We start from the raw sequence: 13554 nt of genomic DNA, 5'->3' as shown, positions 1-13554 counted from the left end.
TTCTGACCTTCTTCAAATAAACATTTCCTAGCTCCCTGATCATACCACCTTTTAATCTTTTCAGAATTTAGAGTCATTTTCTGCCTAATACTTTGATAAACTTCATCTAATTTTCCTTTTAAATCAGAAACATAATCTCTAAAGTTCGTGACACAATCTTTCGGAGAAGTTCCACGAAGTAAATCTAAAGGTAACCTTAAATCTCCTCCGAAATTCAATTCTGCCGAAGTTATCCCCGTTGTTTCATGTTTTGCGGATCTAAATGCTAAAAGAAATAACGGAATCCATTTATCCCAATTTTTCTGATTTTCGTCAAGAAACTTGGACAAATACTGAAGAATCGTTTGATGTTGACGTTCGACTTACGCATCAGATTGAGGGTGAAGAGTAGTCCTTGTCTTTCTAATTCCTAACATTTCTGAAAGTTTCTTAAACAACTGTGATTCAAAATTTCTTCCCTGATCAATGTGAATTTCTAAAGGCACACCGTATCTCGAAATTACCTGACTGACGAATACTTCAGCTACGGTGTTCGCCCTGATATTTTTCAAAGGAAAAGCTTCAACCCATTTTATAAAACAATCAACTATAACTAGAAGATACTTATTTCCTGAAGAAGTTATTGACAGCGGACCAAGTATATCCATCCGAAGTCGTTCAAAAGGAGTTCCAACATTGAAAATCTGAAGAGGAGATTTTCCTTTATCTGAAGGCCCCTTTTTGGCTACACAAATCCTATAAGTTCTACACCAATCTTCAACATCCTTTTTACATGTTGCCCAATAAAAACGTTTTCGAATTTTCCCTAAAGTTTTATTAATACCAAAATGTCCTCCAGAAGGAGCAGCGTCGTGTGCCTCTTCCAAAATTCGTTTAACTTCCGAACGTGGAACAATAACTTGAAGAATAAATACTTCCTTTGAGATTGGGTGCTTGCCATTTTCTATGAAGAATTCCATTCTCAACAATTAAAATGTCCCAGTAAGATAAATAAATTTTTGAAGAAAAATCTCCATTCGCCATCTCCTCCCGAGTAGGAGGACATCTATCGGATTCTTTTACCAAAAGAATTGCTGAAATGCTTGGATCATTAACCCCCCTTGACTGTGGAGACAGAAATGTAGTGCCATTTTTGTGTTGGAAAAAATGTCAAATTTTCTTTATGATATTTTTATAATAAGGGTTTTTGGAGTCGCTGAATCCAAATTTGATATCAAAATTCCGAAATTCAAAATGGCAGATCCAATATGGTGGGTCAAAATTATGTAAATAATCGGGTATTTATGAAAGTGGGTATTTATATGTTTTTGGGATCGCTGAATCCAAATTTGATATCAAAATTTTAAAATAAAAAATGGCGGATATAAATTTTGAAAATCAGATTTTCATGATTTTTATAATTTTAACTCGCCATGTTGGATCCGCCATTTTGAATTTCGAAATTTTGATATCAAATTCGGATTCAGCGACCCCAAAAACATAGATACTCACTTTCATAAAAATCCGATTATTTTTATAATTTTGACTCGCCATATTGGATCCGTCATTTTGAATTTCGAAATTTTGATATTAAATTCGGATTCAGCGACTCCAAAAACATAGATACCCACCTGTATGCAAAAAACAATAGTTTTACTATTTTTTTCTTCGATGCGTGTATACACGTCATCCACACTGGTGGCACGACTTTTTCATACGGCTATACACATCATCCACAGTCAAGGGGTTAAGCTGTTCCTTCCACCAATTCTGATTAAAATTTTCATTTAAACTTATTCGTGCAACTGATTCACATTCCTGATTTTTAACTTTCACTTCTATCCTGGAATAATACTTATAATTTTCTTCTGAACAAGATCGTCTAGACAAACCGTCTGCATTCTTATGTAGCTTCCCCTTTCGATGAAGAATTTCGAAATCATACTGTTGCAGTCTCTCCATCCATCGTGCTAATTGACCTTCTAATTCTTTGAATGACATTAAGGCAGGATACCACCTTTGACTGCGATTTTGGAGGCGGTTTTCATGAATTTTTTTGCATACAAGGAGTGCGCAGAAACAAAATCGGTTTTAGTCACTCATTAATGTAACTTTAATCTGTAATTACACATTTTTTGAAACTGAAAAGGTCAAAAATAATCTCTTGTAGGTGGCGTTAAAATACATTCCTTTGGAGGAACACCGTTAGACGGCGTGTCAAATTCCGCTCTGTACGTGGCTCCTAGAAAAAAAAACCAAAGAATGTTCCTATTAACAACAATATTTTTTAATGTTGTACGTAAGGATTTTACGAAATTTCGATTTTTAAGAAAATGGCGGTCATTTTAACAAAAAGGTCAATTTCTTAGGGTAAAAAAGTTTATAAAATTGTGCACCAAAAAAAAATAACAACGCTACAGCAAAAGTCCTACGTACATCATTAGATTATACCACGGGGAAGAATTGTGCAAAGTTTCAAGTCAATCCGCTGAAAATTGTAAGAGTAATCTGACACGCCGATTTGAAAAACATCGTTTCAAGAAAAACGCGTTTAAAGTTTTATATAGATATAACTAGTAAATATTTTCAACTAACCGTCAATCTGCAATGCCTGCGCCATACAATACTCCTTCAGCATCTATATCCTCTTCATTAGTAAGCTTGCGAGCAGAAATACCACTTCTTCTAGCCTCTCGAACAGCTTCAGTCATCGAATCTTCCACTCTCTGAATGCGATAATTATCGACTTATACACAAAAAGTATAGCAACTTTTACTTATAGGCAGGTTCAAAGTTTGCATAATGTCCATAATGCTGTGTAACCCATCGTTAAAATTACATACTGCAATATCAGCAGCAATGTCAACAATTTTTTTGCCACTGGACATAGATTTAGGAGCGAGAGCCCACAGAACAGAATTGAAGCACTCGTTGCTGTTCTGCGTAAACCCACCCAAGCACCGAGATAATAGTTCATCGCGACTCAATTCTTCATAAATGGGTTTAACAGCATTGAAAACTTCATCTTTCATTGCTGGTTTGTGTTGATAATTGTCGAGTTCGTTGCGAACTTTAGCCTGTTTCCATGAGCACCAGGAATTTTCGCCATCTGGACATCTATCGTGCTGCGAATTGTCGTCCGTAGAAATCTTATGATAAAGCGTGGCCCATATTTCTTTCTTCATGTTTACAATTGAATCATGATTCCTGCGTATTGCTAAACCAAAATATAGTGATAGATCGTCAATTAATTTTCCAGTTAGCTTGCCTCTGCCACCAATACCTCGTACATTTTTTTTTAAATTCCGAAATCGCGTTCCCATCCTTTTTTGAACGTGGTCGATACATTCTTTTTTCTTAACGTCCAAATTTTCATATGGTTTCGAGTCTAAAATACCTTTATATGTTTTACTGTCTCCATCCCCTATCTAGTAACTATATTTCAAACTATGGAGTTTGTCTGATCGTTGAAACATTTCAATAATTGCGTCAACCTCCATTTTTCCAGCCGATCCCTCGTGATTTTTTTGACAGCTATCTTCGTGTGTCGCAGCCCATTCTTCGTATTCTGCCGTTCCTTCTTTTCCTTTCCAGTAATTGCATTGATTACATATTTTCGACTTTACATTAACATCAATGACTTTCCCGGTGCACCGTCCTATCAATGACGTAACGCCTAATAAAGACGAGAATCCCCTCTTCTTCCACGTACCGTCGCCTGAAACTACTATCCCTTCTGTAAGTCCCTTCTGTACTGACAATTCTTTCTCTTTAGCAGCTGCGTTCTTCATTGATTTGTCTCGTACGGCTGCGATAGCCATAGAAATAGTCGAAACGATTTTGTCATAAAATGACTGGAATACTGAATGTGGTGGACACATGAATGAACAGAATTTTTTAATTCCATTTACACCAATACCGAGCAATCGCATAACAAAAACTATACGACGATTTATATCATATGCATGATTATTTATGACGGGACACGACTTTATATATTTCGGCATTGTTCACAAAGAATTGCAATTTTGAAATCTAGTCCTCGAATACTTGCTTCTTGAAACTTTACGGAAGATTTACACACTTTGCACACTAGAAATTCAGACATTGCTGCAAAAACAGTCACAAAATCGATGAAACGATAACCAATAGTTGCGTCCACATTGATATGATATTCATCTTCACTCTGTTTCAGTTTCTTTGCCGATGTACTGACATTCTCACTTTCTCCTTCTAACACGTATCGTTTCTGCGGCTTCTTTTTGCTGTGTTTCGGTTTCGAGGCACGCCTATTTTCTGCTTTTGTCCCTTTTCTCTCCTCTACTTTTGTCTTCCTCATGATGAATAATGCATAAACATTCGAAAGAAACACGTAAAAGACGTTACACAACCAAGCAACACGTGAATGATGTTTACACGACCAATTCGTTATGAACTATATAAAATATAGAAGTATCTATGTTATATTATACTGAAAATCCTAACTAGCGACATCTACTACTATCACTATTTCACTATTTGGAACTAAAAGGGCCCGTAATATGGTTGGTAAATTGTATATGAGACAAACAGTGTGCGTGCGTTCGGCAGCCCAAGAAACGCGCCGAGAGCGCTCTGCTCCAAACCGGTTTTTACACAAGAAAAAAGGTTTCGGCCACCTTTCTAATGAATGAATTTCAATTCTATCACTTGAAAGAGTACTTTAAGAACAAAAAAAAATTTTCAATTTTATTAAAGTGCAAAGGTGGTATCCTGCCTTAACCATTTCAACGATGAATGATCTGTCCTTACCAAAAAATTCCGTCCGAACAAATAGTGATGAAAAGATTTGATCGAATCCACCACAACTAATAATTCTCTTCGAATCACAAAATAATTTCTTTCCGTTTTACTCAAAACACGACTAAAATAAGCGATCACCTTCTTGAACTTGAGAAAGTATTGCACCAATACCATGATTCGAAGCATCGGTGTCCAAAATGAAATCTCCTTCTTTTGGAAAAGATAGAACCGGTGAAGATGTCAGAACATTCAGGATATTAAAAGCTTCCTGACACTGAGAAGTCCAATGAAATTTTATTCGTTCTTCTGTCAATCAGTAGAGAGGTTTTGCAATTGAAGAAAATCCTTCGACGAACTTCCTGTAATAAGAAAAAAATCCTAGAAAACTTCTCACTTGCTTTTTATTCTTAGGAATTGACCATTTTTTTACCGCAGCAGTCTTTTCGGGATCTGTTGCGATTCCTTCTGAAGAAATTATATGACCTAAGTATTTAACTTGCCTCTCAAAAAGATTACATTTTGCCGGATTGACCTTTAAAGGAGGAAGGTCCCTAAGGCCTGTTTTCGGCATCCTTCAAAATTAGACCAAAATGGCTGGAATCACTTCCTTATACCCTTAGAAGTAATATTTAGTCAATTCCAGCCTAAACGGAAGTATTTAGAGTGTATACTTCAAGTATACATGGTGTATCAGAGCGCCCGTATCAAGCATTCTTTTGGAAAACTAAGCGTTTCTGAGAAAAATGTTTCAGAAAAGTTGTATGGTTTCAAGGGGGACATAAGATGGTGTCATTGGTTTGACCTTGGATAGTCATTTGAAAGTCACGTGAATGCCGATTTCAATATTTTATATAGAAACCCCTATTTTTACATATCTTGTAGCTTATCTCGAGAGCTTTCCAAAACACTATCGTAGATCATGTAGAAACACTTATTACAAATACTTCTGAAAGAAATGACTGTATTTTCTGTCGCAAGGCTAAATACGAAATTTTGAAAAGAACTGTTTTAAGAACTGTATGCACCTTTTTGAGCAACTACGATCCCTTAAGCTTTTAATTCAATAGACCAAGTTCAGCTTATGTCGATGGCCTTATATCGGACCCGATCTCACATCTTAATGTCAGAGATACACAAAATGTGTGTATGCGCGTATCCAGGGACCTGGTTACGATAAAAATAAAACTACTTCTTGTCAAAGCTGCTTCTCGAGATTTTCTTATTACGCGAAAAGATATCTTGTTATTTTTGAGTTTTTCTTCTTTATTTTTTCTCCTTCTTTAATTTTTAATCGTGCATAATTATTCAGATTTGTTCTACAGTGAATTGCAACTTATAATTAGGCGTTTCCAATATGGCAGAAAATATTAATGTTCCTGCAAACGAAACAATAACTATTCCTTTTAGTAGACCATCTATGACACATAAATGCATTATCTGCAAAGCTAAGTCGCCGCTTGTTGTTGTACCTTCCCTGGCTAAACTTCGGGTTTTTCTTAAGCGTGAATTGATAATTGATAAAAAGTGACAGGCAAGGGGACTCACGTCCAACACCCCACTCTATGTGGCTTAAAGGAAGATTACGTTTACGATTTTACTGTTCACGTGAGGGGAATCAACACAAATAAATAATATGATTTCAATCTCGGATCTCCTTAAGTAACGTTTCTACAAATCTATCTGTAAGAAGCCTCATACCTCGCAAAATACTTAATGAAAAATGACTTAGTTATAAGTGTTTTGGAAAACTCTCGAGATAAGCTACAAGATATGTAAAAATAGGGGCTCTATATAAAATATTGAAATCGACATTCACGTGACCTTCAAATGACTATCCAAGGTCAAACCAATGACACCATCTTATGTCCTCCTTGAAACCATACAACTTCTATCTGAAACATTTTTCTCAGAAACGCTTAGTTTTCCAAAGAAATGCTTGATACGGGCGCTCTGATGCACCATGTATACTTGAAGTATACACTCTAAATACTTCCGTTTAAGCTGGAATTGACTAAATATTATTTCCAATGGTATAAGAAAGTGATTCCAGCCATTTTGGTCCAATTTTGAAGAATGCCGAAAACAGGCCTTAGGGACCCTCCTCCTTTGAATCCTGAAATCTTCGAAAAACTTCCCTAAGATTTTCTAACATTTCATCAAATGTCTTTCCAAAAACAGTAACATCATCCAAATAAACTAAACAAGTTTTTGATAATAATGATTTCAAAACTTTTTCCATAAATCGTTCAAATGTTGCAGGTGCATTACATAAACCGAAAAGCATGACTGTGAATTGCCACAAACCATTCCCCACAGAAAAAGCAGTTTTCTCTCTATCTTCTGGACGAATCTTAATTTGCCAATATCCACTTTTCATATCTAAAGTGGAAAACCATTCATTTCCTGACAACCGGTCTAAAAGATCATCTATTCTAGGCAACGGATATGAATCTTTCTTCGTAACAGAATTCAACTTCCTAAAGTCAACACAAAATCTAACTGTATCATCTTTTTTTGGAACTATAACTACCGGCGAGGTCCATGGACTAGAAGATTCCTCGATTACTCCTTGCTTCTCCATTTCTCCCATAATTTTCTCTACTTTTTCGCGCATTTTGAAAGGAATTCTTCTTGGAGCTTATTTAATCGGAGTAGGATCTAACAATTGAATTTCATGCTGAACTTCAACACAATTTCCTGCTGCTACTTGTCCATCAAAAATATCCTCGAATTCTTTCAAGAATTCCACAAAATCTTCTTTTTGTGAAGTTTCTAACTCCTTTGAGTTTCTCTCATAAAATTCTCCTAAGTCTTCTGGAACGTTCTCTTCTTTATTCAAAACTTGAGAACAAAAAGAATTTCCCTGTTTTGTCCTACAAGACGAATTTCCAAAGAGAGATTCAAAAATTCGTTCTGCTCCTATCGCCTCAAAGAAATCCGCTCCTAATAAACACTTATCTTCCATGTCGACCACCAACATCGACATTTTTACCTCGAAACTTCTTAATTGAATTTGACAATAAACTTTATTCCTAATAGGAACCTCCTCTCCTGTCGGATAAACTAACCTACACCTGTCAATTGACTCAGAGCGTTTTCTATTTCCTACTAATTCCCTATTCACTAAACAGACATCAGAGCCCGTGTCTAACTTGAATAAACATGTTCTTCCGTCCAAAGTTCCATAATAAATGAAAAGATTCTTAATTCTACTTATTCTACTTATCCTGCCACTCTTATTATTTATCCCCGTTTTTTCCTTATTCAATTCTTTAATCTTTCCCGGAGCATTTCTTTTGAAAGTCGAGCCTGCTCCGAAGAGCTCGACCAGACCTAGTTTCCCCGTTGCAATACGTTTTTTGGGTTCATTCATTCCTAAAATTCATTTCTAAATTCATTCCTAAAATCATTCCTAAAATGTCCCTTTCTTCCACAGCTCCAACATTCTCCCTCTTGCTTTCTTTTGTTTATAAAATTCTGTTTCGCTGTTCTTTCAAAATTTGGGAAAGAAAATTTTCTCTGATTTTTATTTTCAAAGTTCCCCCTTCTTCCAAAACTATTATTTTCCCGCGATTCCCTTTCTTCTCCGTAAAATTCCTTCCTCCCAAAACTTCTTTCAAAACTATTTTCATAAATAACCTCTATAGTCTTTGCCCTTTCCATCGCTGCCTCTAATGACACTGTTCCCTCGAGCTGCAATAAACGCTTCGTATTTTCATTTGCTAGTCCCACAATAAATTACGCACAAGTTATCTTTGTTCTCATTTCTTTTCCACTTTCGGGATAAGCTAAACGCGCTAATCGCTCTATTTCCAACCCATAAGACGTAATTTCTTCCCCAAATTTTTGTTTTCTCTTAATAAACTACGTATAAAAATTTTGAAAAAGCCCCTGCTGTCTGAAACGCAACTCTAACCTAGCGTATAATTATGCATAATTAAAATTTTCCTCCATATCCTCTAAAACCGTCCGAGCCTTTCCCCGCAAATTTGCCGCGAGATTTATCGTTTTAAAATTCTCATCCCAATTATTTGCCCGTGCGATCAATTCATACTGGCAAAGATATTCGCGTAAAGACACGGTTCCGTTAAAAATATCGGCCTTAATTTGCCCGGTTATTAAAGAAATTGGAAGCGACTGGCCTGTCATATTCTGCCGTTGCGCCTCCAGCTCCTCCAGCAAATGCAGCCACTCCTCCCTCATTGCTCGGATCTCTTGGAGTGCATCCTGCAGCACCGACACCTCCGGAGGTGGCAAGCTCCGACATTCCGGAGCTTGCCACCTCCGTCCCCGTTGCTTCCGGCTCAATTGAGTGAACACACTTCCGTCGGCTAGGAACCGCGTGACCTCTTGCTTCGGTTGTCATTCTGTATCCTCACTTTCTCTCACTGTCACTCTCACTCGTGATGCGCGTCGCGATACGATCTCGAACGTCTCGCGTTTTTTTTATCCCGAATGATCTGTGATTCGATCCCGGACGAACCTCAAAAATGTTGCGCGTGTCCATCTCGCGCGTACCAGGTCCCCGAAATGAACCAACACAGGATTAGAGGAAAAGAAGAACTCCGCTTTACTTCCAATATGTACAGACTCACGAAAATCCTCTCGTCTTAACAATATTAAGAAGAAACGTCTAAGTCACGTCTGCTCGCAGCGACGGCTCATGACAGACTCTCTGCTGTTGTTTTTCAACAAACTCTCGTCCAGACAAACATCCTTCGATTGTCAAAATCCATATGCCTAAGGCTCGCAGACAACGGATGCTTCCACACTTCTTGTGGCTCGTACACAACAATATTTATAGTATAAAATTATAGTAGAAATTATTAGAATTTATTTTTTATTTATTATAGCAGGAAATACTTTATAACTAAAAAATAAATTATTATGTAAGTATTGTTTATTAAGTTTTTTGTTTATTTTCACAGATACTACACATTCTTAAAATTTGATACCACTTTTTTTGAACATCCTATATAAAATGTTTCGAAACAGTTTAGGAGCGGTGGAAAGTACATTATGATCGGAAATTTAATTTTTCATGATTGTTTAGCGAAATCAACTATGAGTATTTACAAAAAAGCAGATAGGTAACATCTTTTGTGTTTACAATACAGAATAGAGATTTTACCAGTGGTTTTAGAAATGTAGATTGGTTTTCATTCAACAAGATGCTCTCGCCTTTTACTGCACTATATAGCTTCGAGAAAGGATTGTAGATAATATCTAAGATGAAATCTTTGTTAATCACTAAACCTACAGATATATCATTATACAAATATGTGGGAACAATATGAAATGTATGAAATTGAAGGCTTCGTCGATCGGATCGATCATCCACATTGGTTCGTCCATCAGTTCCGGTAATTCATTAGTGGGTACTTACCGATTCTTTAAAAATAAATCTGAAATGAGGTTATTATCCCCCCATGTCTCATCACCATCCACACTAATTTATCATATAACCATATCCTTCTTCCCCAGTCCTTTCCCCACAGTCTTTTTCCTATACCCCACACTTCCCTCATCACTACCACCACTTTCCTATTTCTTTCTCTCACCTATGCCTCCTGTCCCCCATCATTTTGTATCACATATCCCAAATACCTGTACTCTTTTACTTCCTCTAGTTTCTTTCCTTTCCACCTCCACTCCATCCTCTTTTTCCTTCCTCCCCCACTTCTGAATCTCATCATCTTTGTCTTTCTTATATTCAATTCCAACCCCTTTCCTTCCAGCCTGCTTATCATCATTTTCATCTCCTGCTCTTCCTCTGCCATCATTACAATATCGTCTGCATAAGATAGGGTATACACTTTTTTTCCATCTATCCTTACCCCTCCCCACCTCCCCTTCGAAATCTCTTCCTCTAAATCCGCTAGCATTATGTTGAACAATATTGGGCTCAGTGGGCATCCCTGTCTAACCCCTTTTGCCGTCCAAAATTCTTCCCCCATTGTCCTGCCTATCCTTACCCTATTCTTTGTTTCCCTAAGAATTTCCTCTACTCTGTCCACCAGTCCTTCCCTCATTCCTCTCTCCCTCATCGCTCCTATTAATCCCTCCCTATTTACCGAATCAAACACGGCCTTTAAATCCACAAATATTGCTCAATTTCCCTCCCTTTTTTCCTAACTGCCTGTTTATTACATAGGTCAACGTGTACACCTGGTCTATTGCTCTCTTTCCTGAATCCCGTTTGGCTTCCCGACAGCATCCCTTTTTCCTCCACTTCTTCCCTTAGTTTTTCTGCCAATACCACCGCGTACACTTTGTATAGTGACGGCATCAGTGTTATTCCCCTATATTATGTCACCTTATCTCCTTTTCCATTCTTAATAACTGGGACTATCACCCCCTCCTTCCAGTTCTCGGGCCACCCCTCCCCCCTCCATACCCTCCTACACACCTCCCCCGCCCATCTTTCCATCTCCTCCCCTCCATATCTCCATATGATATATATCTCATTTAGAATCCCGTCACTTCCTATCGCCTTTCCGTCTTTCAGCCCTTTTATACTCCTTTTCACTTCCTCCCAACCTAATTCCTGTTCTCCATCTTTCTTCCTTTTTCCTGCTTCCCCTCTCCTCACCTTCCTCTCCACTCCTCTCAATAATCTCATAAAACGTTCCTTCCACTCCTCCATTCCAATCTGTTCGTTCACTCTCCCTCTCCTCTTCCTTTCCCTTTTTACAATTTCCCATACTCTTCCTTCTGTTCTGGCTCTCTCTACCTCTTTCTCCATTCTCTTCCTCTTCTCTTTTTTCTTCCTATCACATAGCTCTTTATATTCTTTCTTCCTTTCCCTGTACTCTTCGCCGTTTCCCGCCTCCCCTTTTCTCCATCTTCTCAGCTCTCCTTTCACCTCCTTTTTCTTCCTTCTACATTCCTCGTCCCACCACCCTCCTCTATTCTTTCCCTCCCCCTTCCTCCCTTCCTCACTGCTCCTCATGGCCTTCTTTATCCTGTCATACACTACCTCCGTCTCCTCGTCTATGTCTTCCTGTTCTCCTTGTATCCTTCCCATTTCCCTTCTAAATCTCTCTCTCCCTTCTTCATCCCATTTTCCTCTACTCTTCCCTTCTTCCTTCCTGTCCTTCCACTTCTTCCTTCCCCTTTCTACTTTTATCCATACATCTATTGATTGGTGATCAGATTCTATCTCTTCTCCTACTTCCATCCTTTCCACTTCCTCTATCATATCTCCATTATCTAACACATAATCTATTACCGATGCTCCCCTTCCCCCCTTATAGGTGAACTCTCCTCTCTCATCCTTGCAATGATAATCGAAGTGCACTATTAAAATGGGACACCCTGTATATGTAAAAAACTACATTATTTTAGGTGTATTAGAAAGATTCTTTTTCAATGCTCAGAACAAAATAAAATCGGAATGATATGAAATATTGACCAAGATCAGAAAATATGAAATATGTTGACATTTATAATATATTTTTAATGCTTTTTTATTTTTGCAATACAATAATTTTCACAATATTGAGTTTGTGGTAAATTTTTTGGTAAAACTAAGCAAACTATTGGGTGAAGTAAAAAGTTCTGAGCGTTTTTTCTCTTTATTTCGACGATGAAATTAACAAAGTTAGGATTATCGGATTTAGATCAAATATGCGCCGTTTTGTTCAATAACTTTTGTCCATTTTCATAATTCCGCGATTGAAGAAGTCCTCGTCCCTACTGGTAAAAAACTTGACCAGCTCATTTTCACAAGCCTCTCTTGAAGCCAGTTTTGTACCATCAAGAAAATTTTGCAAATGCTTGAAAAGGTGATAATCGCTTGGAGCCAGGTCTGGGCTATACGGCGAGTACGATATAACCTCCCATCCAAGCTCTCGAAGCTTCTGGCGCGTCGTCAAAGATGTGTGCGGCTTGGCATTGTCTTGATGGAACACAACACCCTTCCTATTGGCCAATTCTGGCCGCTTCTCGTCGATCGTCTGCTTCAATCTGGTCAGTTGTTGACAGTGTAGGTCCGAATTGATTGGCCCGATGGGAGCAGGTCATAGTGGATGATTCTCTTCCAATCCCACCAAACACCAAACACACAGTAAAACCTTCTTGACCGTTAATCCGGGCTTGGCGATCGTTTGGACCGGCTCACCGCGCTTGGACCACGATCTTTTTCGCTTATTGTTCTCGTATGTGACCCGTTTTTCATCGCCAGTCACCATCCGCTTCAAAAATGGGTCGATTTCTTTACGCTTCAGCAAAGAATCGCAGGCATGAATTCGGTCCAAAAGGTTCCTTTGCGTCAATTCGTGTGGCACCCATACATCGAGCTTCTTCTTGAGACCAGCCTTATGCAAATGGTTCCAAACGGTTTTCTGGCTAATCTTCAGTTCCTGGGCAATGGAATAAGTGCTCGCATGCCGGTCCGACTCGACGATTTCCATGATTTTATCGACATTTTCGACGATTGGCCTACCAGAGCGTGTCTCATCTTCGACGTCCATATTACCAGAACGGAATCGTTGGAACCACCGCTTTGCTGTTGCATTCGATACTGTATTGGGTCCATAAACAGCACAAATTTTTTTGGCCGCCTGCTCCGCTTTTTCCCTTTGGTCGTAGTGATACTGAAGAATGTATCGAATTTTCTCTTTTTTTACCTCCACTTTGGAACGCTCTAACACACAACTGGCTTCACCAAACACAAAACTGTCAAAGAACTTTTTTTAAAGCGTTATGTCACCTTTAAGTCGCAGTATAGAATGACCAGATGTGACGTATACATCGTGAGATATGACCTCACTAAAGCCATCTAGCGGAAAA

The 13554-nt window shown here is 38.2% G+C and overlaps 1 protein-coding gene and 1 long non-coding RNA gene across 2 annotated transcripts in view; one reads left to right on the top strand and one right to left on the bottom strand.

The window, feature by feature from the left end:
• The window catches only part of brm (ATP-dependent helicase brm), a 73666-nt gene that overhangs the window by 43741 nt on the left and 16371 nt on the right, over positions 1-13554 (top strand). The window lies entirely within an intron of this gene.
• Positions 2077-3405, bottom strand: LOC112589596 (uncharacterized). The gene is made up of 3 exons (XR_003113660.1): positions 3377-3405; positions 2575-3196; positions 2077-2221 (listed from the first exon to the last, which is right to left on the bottom strand). It is a non-coding gene; the product is annotated as an uncharacterized LOC112589596 (long non-coding RNA).

This window comes from Harpegnathos saltator, unplaced genomic scaffold (genome assembly GCF_003227715.2).
Source record: "Harpegnathos saltator strain DR-91 unplaced genomic scaffold, Hsal_v8.6 scaffold556, whole genome shotgun sequence".
Taxonomy (NCBI): domain Eukaryota; kingdom Metazoa; phylum Arthropoda; class Insecta; order Hymenoptera; family Formicidae; genus Harpegnathos; species Harpegnathos saltator.
Note: the sequence above shows the minus strand (reverse complement) of the source record. Positions and strands in the feature narration are given on the sequence as shown.